General features: G+C 44.6%; 1 protein-coding gene across 1 annotated transcript in view; it reads left to right on the top strand.

The window, feature by feature from the left end:
- LOC122811369 (cyclic AMP-dependent transcription factor ATF-6 beta-like) overlaps positions 1-14,061 on the top strand; it is a 1,192,927-nt gene that overhangs the window by 178,383 nt on the left and 1,000,483 nt on the right. The gene's annotated exons all lie outside the window — the stretch shown is intronic.

The raw sequence follows: 14,061 nt of genomic DNA, 5'->3' as shown, positions 1-14,061 counted from the left end.
CTCCAGCTTTACTCCGTAGCATATCGCTTACTCCGAGCTGATCTCTGCCTAACATATAAAGCTATGTCAAACCCAGAGCTGTTGGACATGCTACACCTAAAGAAATCCCAATCCCTCCGAGCTACACGCTCTAGGGACCTAAACCTTGTAACCACAATAAACAGGATACACTGGAGGGATAGATTCCTGTCCCAGAGACTTCCTATACTCTGGAACAAGCTACCCATCTATGTCGAGCAAAGTTCTTCATCAGCACTCTTCAAGAAAAATCTTGATGAGTGGATGGGAAATAGGAAATACACCCCGGGGATCACATCTGTGTCTCTGCTCGACAGTGGCACAGGAAAATAACTTTCTTGGGTGGCGTAAGCCATGGAACCTTGCTTGCTAGGCTTACGTAGGCCATTGGACTGATAGCCTAGTACCTACCTATGAACCTATAAGATCATTTAGGTTCTTAAGGAAGGGTTCTATTTTTGTGGTGATCCTGGGATTAACAACATTATATTTTTTTCCTGGTGGGATGGAGACTCTTGTTATGTAGCAGGAGGTTTACTCTGGTAGGTTTTCTGTAAAGGTATGTGGCCATTTTAACTCTGTCTAAGTGTTTAGTAATCTGCATGTTTAAGACGACTGCAGAGGTGAGGGTATGGGAAGAGGTGAATGCAAGAAACTGGTGGTTGGATTCAGATAGTTGATAAAGTCTTCTGGTTTAGCACTGTCTCCTTTAAGCACAATAAAGATGTCATCAATAAAGTGCAGTTACACTGATATGCTGCATGTATTCTCTGTTAAAAACATAATCCTCCTCCCACTTGCCTAGGGCTATGTTGGCTAGGCTAGGGGGCATAGCTGCCCCCATGGCTATACCAGTCTTTTGTGTATAGTAATTTCCATCAAATGTAAAAAAAAAAATGTAGCTAAGCACCATAACTAAAAGTTTACATGTTCTTTCATGTTGTGCTGCTGTGATGTAGTTTTTGTTGTATGAATCAATCACTGTTTCAGTACAATAATTATGGGGAAGTACAGTATATAATGATTCAACATCTATTGTTAATAAATCGCTACCAGCATCAATTGTAGCATTTATTTTCCTTAAAAAAATCATTAGAGTCTTTTATGTGTGAAATGTTCTTCTCAGCCAAAGGCTGTAACAAAAAATACTGGTAGATAGCAGCAGCTTCCGCTTAGGGATTCCAGAGAATTTAGGCAAGCGGGGGAAAGGTGTCTAGATAGTCAAATAAGGTATCTGTTAACAAACTATCATCATAAAGTGCAGTCTAGGCTGTGTACCAGTTGTTGTATGATGCCTTAATCTCTCCTAAAATTAAAGATTCATAATAGTTGCTCATCATTTTTATAGACACCTTCTCCCTGCTTGCCTAAATTCATAGGAATCCCTAAGCCACTTAAAAATAGAGAATATTTACAGACACCTTCCCCCTGCTTGCTGGTAAAACCAACTGGTTTTAAAAAAATACTCATCTTATGGGCACAAAATTCCCAACTCAAGACACCCACCATGAATGCGTGTATTGCCTCTGAGTAGGGCACCTTACCACTGATTTTGACATTTGTGCAGGGTTTATTCATCACGGGCTGAAACAAGCTTGTATTGAAAGGACCTACTTCCATCTTCATCTTCTGGATCTCCCCATCCTCAGAGAAATCATCGGAGAAATGTAAGGTGGAACTTCAGCTGGTGAGATTTAAGGATTCAAGGAAGTATTCTCTGATAGCTGTCCTCCTTCTGCTTTGGGCTTGGCTCCACTCGAGAAAATTGCAAAGTCCTTGGATTCAACTGTTTCTTCAGATCTGACTCTATCCAGACCAAGATCCTCTGATTGAAATTCTCCCTTGGATTTTACTTGATCCAAATCAAAGTCTCCACTCCACTGGTCAACTGGATTCAGTTTGAAGCCTGTTTCCTTTAGACTCCAATCACCTTTATTATTAGTGACACGTTGATAGTCTTCTAGACCTCCTTCAACCTCTTCATTGCTCAGGTCAGCTAGGAGCTTGACAGAAGCAGCTGTGTGGGTAGGATGGTGAAAACATTTCTCAGAACTCAGATTCAGTTGAGTCTCATTCCATCTCCCATTGGATCCATGAGCCTACTGCCAGTCCAATCCCAACTTTTGATGTCTACTCCGACCCATCTCTTGGCTTTGGAGTCTTTGGACCCAAGAATTCCGAGTTTGAGTTGGATCCTAGGTCTTGTCTTCGTCCACTCTGACAGCTTCATTGATTTAAGTGGCTCTGACTCCTTTGGAACTAGAAGGATCCCAAAGCCATGCCATTGGTGCCAGATCCAGAGGTTTAGGTTCGACTTCGATGTTTTTTGAGCTATCCCTTCCCCTCGGAGCCTCAGTATTGGACAGCTTGGCTCCAACCTCTCTGTCGAGCAAGATCATGGGGACACTCGGACTTGTCCTGGGCAGGTGGCTTTTGCACCTCACAGGTCAGTTCTTGGTTCCCCATGACATTTGCCTTTGAGGTAGTGGAGTGAGCATTTTCTCTGTCTGTGCACAATACGTCTTTCTCCCTGTCTAGTGCACCCACTCCACAACTGTACTTTGGATCCTGAGTTATTTCATCCTTTTCCATTGGAACAGCCAGACGTTCATCGTGTTTCACTGTTGCAGTCATTACTCATGGGTTATCCTGCTGGCAGGCTATCCGCAGTCTGCCAGAATTCCAAAGTCTAGGTCCGGCGTCGGTTGCTGTCGCCTCTTCCCTGACGTCAGTGCGCCAGGGGTATAAAAGATGCAGCCGATGCCATTTTCTCCAGTGTTTCTTGCCACGCGGTGCCTGAAGCCAACGCAGTTCGGAAGTGTCGATCGGCCAACTCCTGAGATTTTCACAGACGAATTTCAGATCTGAAGTCTTTATTAAAGCTAAGTACCCCATTGGGGAAACTTTTTTTTCTTGCTCCAGACCGATGTCAGAAAAAGTTAACAATTGTATTTCTTGTGGGAAGCAAATACCTCATAAGGATTTTCATTCTTACCTTACCTAGGCCCTGATCATAACGTTGCTAGCTGTCGGTTTTGTGCTAGATTCAACCAACAGCCTATTAAGCGTCAGTTTGATTTTGCTTTTTATTACTTTGGCCAAAAATTCAATTATATAATGCCGTCAGAACAGCCGACGACCGGAGTTTCTAAAAAACTCAAGGAAAAAGAGAAGGGCAGGCATCCGAGATCCAAAACCGACGAGGAGGCTTCCACTAAGCCAATTCACCGGTTCTCAGTGAGGTGCTTTTGCAGCCCCTGACGCCCGGTACCTCAGAGCCACAAGCCGCTGACGACTCCCACGTGGTGCCAGCTAGGCCTCTGGATACTCAAGGTATTGGACACTCTGAAGTCATTCCCTTAGATGGGTCCAGAGCTGCTGAGCAGGCATCGGCTTCTGAGGGTGTTTTCAAACATTCTGAGTAATCTTGGCTCTCCCAGTGGAAGTGCTATATGTAAAGCCTACTTCAGCTTCTAAAACAAAGACTAAAGCAGCTTTAAAGACAAACAAGTACAGCATTCTCCAGGACAAACTTCCATGCCTAAGAAACAGATGCTCAAAATGGCTGAAGACCTTATTACCTTGATCAGGGATTCCCATCCCCCTCCTGATAAGAGGCCTAGGCAAGAGACAGACTATGACTCTTCAGATCAGGTTTCCATTTCCTCTGACTCCTCTTCTGTACAGGAATACTCTCTTCCTCCCTATGAGGATTCTGATGTTGAAGAATCCATTCCTGCAGTCTCTCCTTCTGTGGATTATTGTTTTGGGGAAACCCTGCATACCATGAGGGAGCACTTCCACTGGGAGAGCCAAGATTACTCAGAATCCAAGAAAAGGCTTAGAGATTTTCTTTTACTTCCTCAGCACAGGCCTCTTGCTATTCCCCCTGTGCTAGACATTGTAGAAGATGTATTTTCAGAGTCCGGCCTATCTCCAGACTCCTTACCTCCAGTTCCTGTTAAACCAGACAGATACTACAGGGTTCAAGATTCACGTAAACTTCTTTATAAAAACCCTGCTGCTGACCCAGAAACTATTTCTCAGGATCCCAATGAGGTTAAGGCCGCTACTGCAAAAAAACCCTATCCCTTCTGACAGGGATTCAAGGGCACTAGACAGATGGGGGGAAAAAGGTTTACACTTCTGCTACTTTGGCTGTGAGGGCTCTAAATTGTCAATTTCATATGATTAAATATCAGCAATACTTAATGTCACTGTTAAAACAGAAAATGTTGGCCAATTCTGATTGTGCAGAAAATAAGGAAATGCAGGATTTATTGCATGCAACTGAACAAGTGGGAAAGCATACTTTGCAATGTGGTTTTGATTCTCTGGAGGCCTCCTGCAGGGCTGCAGTTACGGGTTCTGTCATTAGGAGGCATGCTTGGTTAAAGGAACAAAATCTGCCTGATCATGTTAAAGCAAAATTATTAGATGCTCCATTACAGCATGATACTATTATTTGGTGTTAAAGCAGAGGAGGTTTTGAAGAAAATGGAGGACAAATTGAAATCTATGCAGACAGTAAAGGATTTTTTTTACAGGTTCAGCCACCAAGATTTAGCAGGAACTGGCCTACAAAGAATTGGTCCTTTCCAGTGTCGGACAGACGTCCCAGAGGCAGATCCCAGCCACAGGGCTCATACAGGCCTAAACAGTGGGTGCTTCTACCTCCAAAAGTGGAGAAGACAAAGCACAGCCATACAGGAAACAGTCCCAATGACTTGCCTCTGCCAGAACCAAGCACTTATCTTCTTGCAGCCCCCTTAGGAGGAAAACTAGCACTTTTCTTTCAAAATTGGCAAATGATCACCCAGGACAAATGGGTATTAAATATAGTGTCCCAGGGCTACAGGTTCCACTTTCACACCCTGCCAAAGGCAAGAGGTATGCCAAACCTGTCACACAATCAATGGGCAGAGGCACAAAACCAAGTTTAATCCCTTATGAACATAAGGGCCAGTCAACAAGTATCACAGCAAGGGCAGGGACAAGGATTTTACTCAAGACTTTTCTTGGCACCCAGAAAGGACAAAGCCTGGAGACCAATATTGGACCTGTCTTTTCTAAACACATTTCTGGACGTTCCCAAATTCAAAATGTTAACTCTGCAGCAGCTTCTGCCCATGCTGGGCAAGAAGGCTTGGCTTGTAACGTTGGACCTAAAAGAGGCATACCTGCATGTCCCAATCAGACAATCTTGCAGAAGATACCTCAGATTCATAGCTGGCTCAATGCACTACCAATTCTCTGCACTGCCCTTTGGCTTATCTACTGCGCCCAGGGTCTTCACAAAATGCCTGGCACCAGTAATTGCATTTTGCAGACAAAGAGGAATTCAAATATATCCTTACTTGGACGACTGCCTTATTTAAGCAGAGAACAAGGACACTCTACTAATGCATCTGTTGTTCGTAAAAAGATTATTAATTTGCCTAGGGTACACAGTAAACAAAAAGAAATCAAAACTAGTACCCTCTCAAGAGATAATATTCCTGGGTGCAAGCCTAAATACAATTGCCCAGATGGCTTATCTCACACCAGACAAACAAAGGCAACTAACTTCTTACTTCAAAATGTTGGCAACAAAGACCCAGTTATCTGCAAGAAAAATTCTGCAGGCTTTGGGCTTCATGGCATCCTGCATTCTGCTAATTCCATATGCCAGACTGCATATGAGGAAACTTAAATGGTACCTAAAAAGTGTCTGGACTCAACATTGTCAAAACCTGGAAGCATTAATTACCCTCATTCCTTGCCTGCAACAGGAGTTTCGATGGTGGGCACATGCCTGTCACCTCAACAAGGGACAGCCATTCACTCTACCCACAGCCAGGCAGTCAATAACAACAGATGCATCAGATTATGTCTGGGGAGCACACATGGCAGGAAAATGTATTCAGGGCACATGGTCCACAAGCCAAATGCATCTACATTATCAATCAAAAAGAGATGCTAGCTGTTCAGAATGCCCTGACAGTTTTCAAGGATCTACTCCATCTAGGACAACTACTGATAAGGACGAACAATACTACAGTCATGTGGTACGTAAACAAGGAGGGAGGCATACATTCCTACCCCCTATGCAGACAAGCCATGACTTTGTGGGTCACAGCATTGACTTATCAAGTACACCTGCAAGCACAATTCCTGCCAGGAAAGAACAAAACTCTGGCAGATGAACTAAGCAGAAACCTCACGGATCCCCACGAGTGGAAACTGGATCCACAAGTCTTCAGCATAACAAAGGAATGGGGATGCCCAGACATAGATCTATTTGCCTCCCTTCACAACTGCCAACTACAGAAATTCTGCACAAGGACTTATCACAAGCAAGCATGGAAAGTGGATGCTCTGTCATTCAGCTGGAAAACTCTTAACAGTATATGCCTTTCCTCCTCTGCCTCTCCTCCCCAAGGTACTCCTAAAGGTCAGACAAGAGAAGCCAAGAATGATTCTGATTGTCCCAGACTAGCCACGCCAGCACTGGTACCCAATCCTAAAAAGCTTGTCTCAAGGCCCAGCCTGGACATTGCCTCTAATTCCTCACTTACTGACCCAGCGAAACAATCAGATTCTGCACAGCCAACTCAGGACCCTAAATCTGGCAGCATGGCAGATAATGTAACCATTCAAAACACTCCTCTCTCTAAAGCAGTGATGGATGTTATTTTGGAGGCCAGGAGGCCCAGTACCAGAAAATCTTATGCAGAAAAATGGAAAATATTCTGTGCTTGGAACCAGGCACAAGGAATTGACACATCTGTAACAAATATTCCTCAGATTTTACAATACCTAACTGAGATGCTGGACAAAGGCCTATCCTTTTCATCAATTAAAATTCATGCCTCTGCCATTTCAGCTCATTACAATACGGAACCTCCTATTTTTTCCCATCCATTGCTAAGGCAGTACCTCAGAGGGGCCAAATACATAAGACCTCCAAGGAGAGCCACAATACCTGCATGGGACCTCAGTTATGTCTTGGAAAAACTCACACTGCTGCCTTTTGAGCCAGCCAATACAGCTGATATAAAGTTATTATCTTGGAAAACAGCTCTGCTCCTAGCAATAACCTCTGCAAGACGAATTTCAGAGTTACAGGCACTCATGGCTGTGGAACCTTTCATCATTTTCCATTCAGACAGGGTTTCTCCAAGGACGAACCCAACATTTATGCCTAAAGCAGTGTCCAGTGTGGCCCTTAACCAAACCATTCATTTGCCTACCTTTTATCCAAACCCACAGAATAAGGGTGAGAGACTTCTGCATTCCTTGGACATACACAGTCAACTACACTTCTACTTGGACAGAGCTAAAGCTTTCAGAAAAACTGAGCAACTTTTAGTGGCATATTCTGCAGGATCTCAAGGAAAGCCTATCTCAAAACAGACTGTTTCAAAATGGATAGGCCACTGCATTCGTTTCTGCTACTCACAACATGGCAAGTCAGTGCCCAAGGGCATTAGGCCTCATTCTACCAGGGCAGCAGCCACTTCAGCAGCCTTTCTCAGAGGAGTACCAACCAAAGACATTTTAGAGGCTGCAACTTGGAGTTCAGTGCACACTTTTACAAAGCACTACCATTTTCCTCATTACTCTAAATCCAGAGCAGGCTTCACCACTGCAGTTCTGCAGGGCCTTATAGCCTCTCCTAATTCTATTTAGGCCCAGCCACCCAACCTCAGCTTTGGGATTCAACCCAAGAGTAATGACTGCAACAGAGAAACACGATGAACATAGCACAGTTGTTTACCTACCATAAATGTAGATGTTCGAGTGTATTCACTGTTGCAGTCCAGGTTATCCACCCACCATCCCCCTTTTCTATGCTGGGGCTTACTTATACTTCTCTATCTTATACAACCTATGTGGTGTATTTGCTTATAGATGAAGGAAATGTTTATTTTACTGCATGCATAATTATTGGCATAATTTTTTAACCTACCTTTTTGGGGGCACCTGACATCTGGGGCAATACAAACTGAAGAAAATGGCATTGGCTGCATCTTTTATACCCCTGGCGCACTGACGTCAGGGAAGATGCGACAGCAACCGATGCCGGGCCTAGACTTTGGAATTCTGGCTGACTGCGGGTAGCCTGCCAGCAGGATAACCCAAGAGTAATGACTGCAACAGTGAATACACTCGAACGTCTACATTTATGGTAGGTACACAACTGTACTTTTGGTCAAGCCTAGAACCAGTTCTCATCCAAGATTCTCCTTGGATTTCTGAGTCCTCTCCAGTGCCTCCCATCAGAGAGCCACCTTGGAAGCTTATGTGCAGAAAGAGGCACTTAGATTACTCCTCAGAGTCTTTGACAAAAGACACTGACTTTAATGAAGGGGAGGTGTTCCCTGGATAACTCCTTTGCAGATATGTCTTCTGGTAAATTCTTCCAACTTTTGAGGCAAAAAGGTGGTTGTTCTTCTGACGTCCCCCTCCAGTAGGAATCAGTGATGCCCTTCAAGGATGCATCTGCAGTCCTTACATATGGGTTGTCCCCTCTCAGAGCAGCCTTCGGGTCGGCCGTTTTCCAAAGCCATCTTCCTCTGTCTTTCTTGCCTGGTGTGCCAAGCAGAAGCAGTTCGCCGTGCCGCCCCGGCAGCTCCTGTAACTTAATAATTGCTTGACTTGTGGGAAACAAATACCTCATAAGTTTCCATTCCTACTGCCTCCCTGCCAGGCCCAGACCATGACTTCTCGGCCTAATGCCTGTGTGCCCTTTTTAATCGGACTCTTCTAGGTGGTCATTGAGTTTGCAGAGATTTTTTGGGGCTATTTCTCTTCTAAAATGCCGCCGGAGACCTTTCATTTAACTCAAGCTCTCATTTAAAGGAAGGACAGGACCGAAAGCTTTCACTAGGGCTAAAGCTGCTAAGCAAAAAAAACTGCCTCCCAAGCAGTTTTTTTTCTCATCACTACAGGTTCTCAGCTACTAAGTTCTCCTTTACAAGGCCCACTCTGCTGACCCAGAAACTATTTCCCAGGGTCCTAGGGGTTGCAGCTGCCACTTACTAAAAATCCCTCCCTCTGAAAGGAGAGTCAGGGCTTTAGAGAGATTAAGAGTATTTGTTAGATGAATTGCAGAAAAACTGTCTTAAGCCTGAACCCTAGATCGTAAAGTCACTCAGGATCTGGTATAATTCACAACACAGTTAGCAACCATTTCTTGCTTGTGGTGTTGATGCATGATGCAGCTTCATGTAGGTCAGCAATGACAGGTGCAGTCATACTCTGCCAGATCATGTTAAGGCTAAGCTTCTGGATGCTCCACTGGAAAGCAAAAGTTATTTGGCTCACTGCTCCAAGAGGTCTTAAAAAAATGAGGAAAAAGCAAAATCTGTCTGTACAAAGCCAAGAGATTTCCCCTAATACCACACCAAGATTCAGCAGAAATTGGCCTTCTAAGGGTCCTCCTTTCAGAGAAGAGAGAAAGAGGCAAGGCAGGCAGGCCAGAGGAGGCAAGGGCTAGAGGCTCCTAGAGGGGGGCGCGGAGGACGCCAACCTAAGCTCCTCCTAACCAGAGAGGTGTAGTGCAGGTCCAACAACTGCTGCACAAGGATAGACTCACCCTTGACCAAGTTGTCTTTATTCTCAAAAATTGGGCACAGTATTATTAGGGACAACAAGACTGCAAATAATATACAAAGGATACAGGTTCCATTCCCATACATTACCAGAAAGAAAGGAATGAATGCCAAACCACCAAAATCAGAGAGAGGAGGCTTTAAAAAAAATTGCCAACCTATTGCAAATGCCAAGGATTTTATTCCAGACTATTCCTTCCCAAGAAAAAAAAAACAATGGAGGCCCTTCTCTCGATTTGTCCGCACTGAATACTTATCTCATTGTGCCAAAATTCAAAATGCTGACCCTACAGCAACTCCTTCCCATGCTGGGCAAAACTCTAGACCTCAAGGAGGCATACCTGCATGTCCCTATCAGACAAAGTTGCAGAAGACAAGATTTCTTGCAGGTTCTTATCAATTCTCAGCATATTCACGAAATGCCTGGCATCAGTAATTGCACACTGCAGACTTCACAGCCAACAAACTTTGGAAAAACATTTGAATTATGCCATCCACTGCAGGCCTTGGGATACACAGTCAACATTCACAAAGTCAAGACTTGTGCCATCCAATAACTTTTCTGGGTGGAACTAGATACAACCACCCAAAATTACTTCAAAAATCTAACAAAACAAACTCAGATGACTGCAGGAAAATCCTGCAGGACCGCATTCTTCTTCTGATTCACAAGCAAGGCTGCATATGAGAAAGAAAACACAATGCTCTAAGGAGTTTATGGTCTCAGCACAATCACAGCCTAGAAGCTTTGATACCACCTATTCATGCGCAAAAGGAATTGAGGACAGATGCATCCAAGAAGGAAATGCTGGCAGTGATTCATGCAATCGAGCCTTCAAGCTCTTTTCTACATCAACACCTGCTAATAAGGACAAGACAATACCACAGTTATGTGGTACATTAAACAAGCAAGGAGGTACCCATTCCTACCCCCTCTTTGCAGACTAGCAATGAATCTGGGAACTTTTTCTACTCCAGTGAGCCAATCCCAGTTTTTTGTGCCAGGAAAAGACAATATACTGGCAGACAGCCTAAGCAGAAATACCATGGACCATGGATGCTGCACCCAAACATCTTCCTTCAGATAACACAATCATGGGGGGGCCGACACAGATCTTTTTGCACCACAATCATCAGCTGAAGAAATTCTGCACAAGGACATACCACCCACAAGCATGGAAAGTCTTTCAGTTGGAATACTTTAACAGTGTATGCATTTCCACATGACCAAGGTCTTACTGAAAATCAAGACAGAGTAGCCAAAGTGATTCTAATAGCCCGGACTGGCCAAGGCAGCACTGGTACACACAAAACCGTGGCCTCTACCACTATGGGCATCTGCACTCCAGCCTGAAAACCCTGCAGCTGACAGCCTGGAGAATACCTTGACTCCTCACCAGAAAAGCTATCCAAGAGAGTGAAGGATATCATCATGGCCTTCCTTCAGCAAAATGGAAAAGATTCCACACTTGGAGCAAAGGGCCTAGATGCCACAGTGATGAGCATGGCACATATCCTGGAATACTTGGCAGACATGCTCCATAATGGCCTTTCTTACTCTTCCATAAAAATTCATGCTTCAGCAATTTCAGCAGAATACAATACTGATCCACCTGTCTTCTCTCATCCTCTCCTAAGGCAGTTTCTAAGAGGATCCTCCAAGAAAACCACCAGTGCCTACATGGGACCTTAACTTCATGTTGGAAAAGTTGACTTTACCTCCCTTTGAACCAGCAGCATCTTCAGAGTTACAGTTCCTGTCTTGGAAGACTGCCTTCCTTCTGGCCATAACCTCAGCAAGAAGAGTATCTGAATTGCAGGCACTCATGGCAGTACAACCATTTCTTATTTTTCATCAGGACAGAGTCTCCTTGAGAACCAATCCTTTATTCATGCCAAAGGTGGTTTCCAAGGTCTCATTGAACCAAGCTATTCACCTGCCTACCTTCTTTCCAAACCCACAAAACAAGGAACTGCATACCCTGGACATTCACAGACAGTTATGCGACTACTTGGACAGAACTAAGACTTTCAGAAAAACTGACCAGCTATTGGTAGCATATGCTGCAGGCATTCAAGGAAAAGCAATTTCCAAACAGACAATTTCAAAATGGATAGGAAATTGCATTCAATTCTGCTACTCTTATCATGGAAAAGCTGTGCCAGCTAACATCAGACCTCATTCCACCAGAGCTACAGCCACCTCCACAGCCTTCTTAAGAGGGGTGGCTACCAAGGACATTTTAGAAGCTGCTACATGGAGCTCCGTGCATACATTTTCCAAGCATTACAATTTACCCGTATATTCCAGATCCAGAGCAGGCTTTGCTACGGCAGTCCTGCAGGGCATTTTAGCTACACCATCATTTTCTTAGAGCCTACCACCCCCAGCTTGGCTATGGTATTCTACCCATATGTAAGGACTGCAGATGCATCCTTGAAGGACATAGTACAGTTTTGTACCTACCATAAATGTAGATGTCCGATAGGTATGCATCTGCAGTCAGGTTTTCCTCCCTGCTTCCCCTCTGTGGTACTTCTTGGGTACTTATCCCTCTTACAGCTAGCTGGGGCTATCTATTATGGTGTATTTGTTTTCTATTACTGTGCATGTTTGCAATATTTTGTATTTCTACCAATTTTAGCCTTCCTTAGAGGGCACCTGGGGCAAGAAAAACTGAGGAAGATGGCGTCGGCTGACACTTTTATACTACAGGACCCAGGCTTTGGAACCTAAGGGCTGCCTGAGGCAGGACAACCCATATGTAAGGACTGCAGATGCATACCTATCGGACATCTACATTTATGGTAGGTACAACACTGTACTTTTCTCAAGGCTTTCAGGGCTGGCTCAGCAGTGTCCTGAGTAGTCCTAAAAGCAGATGCAATGGTGGACCTCATTTACTGCCAAGCTTGGAAGGATCCGGATGTCACAAAACCTTTCCCTAAGCGACTGGATAAGTACCTCATTACACCAAAGGATGAGCGCATTGGAGCAAGGGTCTCCCAGTGGATGCTATGGTGGTAGCAATGGCCACCAAGAAGAAAACTTGTTGAACAGAATTCTTCTATCCATCCCCCAAACAGAGAGTCCAGGGTGTAGGACAGATCTGAGAAATGTGTTTATGCATCAGTGACCTTCACCCTCTCAAGTTGCTGAACTACTTAGCACATGTTATGAGATTTCAGAGGGACTTGGTCAAGAAGTTTTCCAATGCCCTCTCTGGGTCCATGTCTGCAGAGGATAAGAAGACTGTTTCTTCTCAAATGACCACCCTTCAGGTCTTGTTGGATGCCTCCATGAGACCAATTTCACATGTCTCAGAGTGATCTTTGTGAGCTGCTGGTTCAGGAATTGGTGTCAGAAGGCACACCTTGATGCATCTTAATTTGCAAAAGCCCTGCAAGATATTCATCAATGCTCCCTTTGATGGGTCTGCCTTGTTTGGCCCCAAGGTGAGAGCGAACAGGATGGGAAGACCATAGTCATACATTTTTATACTCCTCTGAGGACTTTTCTTGAACCAGAGAGGAGGTAGAAAAATGTAATAATGCAAGTGTGCAGGGTTTTCCCAGGGCTCCTGTCGAGACAGATTGCCCCCCCCCCCATGGCAGAGGGTAAAACTGTAATGACAGACAGCAGCCATGCAGCAGAGGAGGCCCCCAGCACCAGGGCTTCAGAGGTCCATTCTCTGAAAAGCCTTTTCAGTGCTTCTGAAAGGATGCCCAACTGCTGGAGTCTGGAGGCAGCTGGGGGCACTTATCCCTGCACCAAGAAACCTGAACAGTCATTGCCAACGACACCTGAGTGCAGAGTATAATATCCAGAGGTTATAACATTCCAGTTTTTCCTTCAAACTCCCAATCCGCCCCAAAGGATTATACTTCCTTATTTTTCTGTGTATGTCTTATTCTACTTGCTTACCAACCATGAAGCCAGGGCCCTGGCTGCCTATCCTGGGATAGGGGCTCCAGTGCTCAATTCATTTCCTTCTGGGAGGGATATCTGTTGTCTGTTTGTTCCTCTTCAGGGCAAGAGTGACTGAAGCCCATTTGTTCCCCAATCAGACAAAAGCTAGCCAGGGCACAGCCATCATACATGTAGCCATGAGGCAAATGTGTAGTATGGCCATAACCCCTCATGTGGTGGTGAAGTGAACATTCACAGCATTGCAGGAGCCACCTGTGCTATTCTTTAGGGATATGGATCCTTTCACATATAATTTCCACAAGAGCTTCCATCACTGGTTTGAGCTTCCATCACTGGCTTGGGTGATCACACCCATGTCTCCACCAGTGTATGAGCTTGCTTAGGGCATGGTGTATTCCCTCTTTAGCCTGATGTGATATAGCCTATAGTCTGGAAACATCAAATTCTTCACTCATTCAGTGTGCTTGCAAAAGCTATGCCTCTTTCTCTTGCTCCCCCATATCTTTCATTTCCTGA

The sequence above is a fragment of the Protopterus annectens genome, chromosome 9.part0 (assembly GCF_019279795.1).
Source record: "Protopterus annectens isolate FY-2018-M chromosome 9.part0, PAN1.0, whole genome shotgun sequence".
Classification (NCBI taxonomy): domain Eukaryota; kingdom Metazoa; phylum Chordata; order Ceratodontiformes; family Protopteridae; genus Protopterus; species Protopterus annectens.
Note: the sequence above shows the minus strand (reverse complement) of the source record. Positions and strands in the feature narration are given on the sequence as shown.